Source organism: Plasmopara halstedii (genome assembly GCF_900000015.1).
Source record: "Plasmopara halstedii genome assembly, contig: Scaffold_7, whole genome shotgun sequence".
NCBI lineage: Eukaryota > Oomycota > Peronosporomycetes > Peronosporales > Peronosporaceae > Plasmopara > Plasmopara halstedii.
Genome location: NW_020186929.1, coordinates 395118 through 395767, shown reverse-complemented (window position 1 = coordinate 395767; position 650 = coordinate 395118).

Sequence of the window (650 nt, the reverse complement as noted above, 5' to 3'; positions counted from 1 at the left end):
TTGTAGCAGTGCACAGCCGATGGCAAAGTCCGAAGCGTCACAGACGACGCTGAAAGGAGGATCATGGTTTGGCAGCGCCAGTATTGGTGCATGCAGGAGGCTGTCTTTGACCCCGTCAAAAGCCTCCTGATGTTCGGTGTTCCAACACCATTCTGCGTACTTTTTAAGGTTATTGGATAATGGCCGGGCCATTTCTGCGTAAATTACGCTGTACTTGTGCAAGTAGTTGGTGAGACCAACCCACTTACGCAAGTCCATCTGGTTCTTTGGAACCAGCCAGTCTACAGTGGCCTTGACCTTAGCGGGATCCGCTCGAAGGCCACGCTTCACAATGAAGCACCCTAATAAGGGAATCTCTGCTGTGCCAAAGATGCACTTGTCTGCATTGTCGTACAGTTTGTTCGTGCGCATGCCATCGAGCTCCGCTCTTAAATTGACGATGTGGTTCTCTTCATCCGTCCTCCCGTGCTCCGCACGACTGTAAACGAAAATGTCGTCAAAGTATGTCTATGCATACGCCCTGTGGGGCCAGAACATCTGCGTCACAAGACGATTGGATGTTGCTGGTGCATTTGACAGCCCTTGAAGCATGACCAGCCACTCCCAGAGCATGCCGCTCGGAGTGCTTACCGCTGTCAGCGGAATATCTG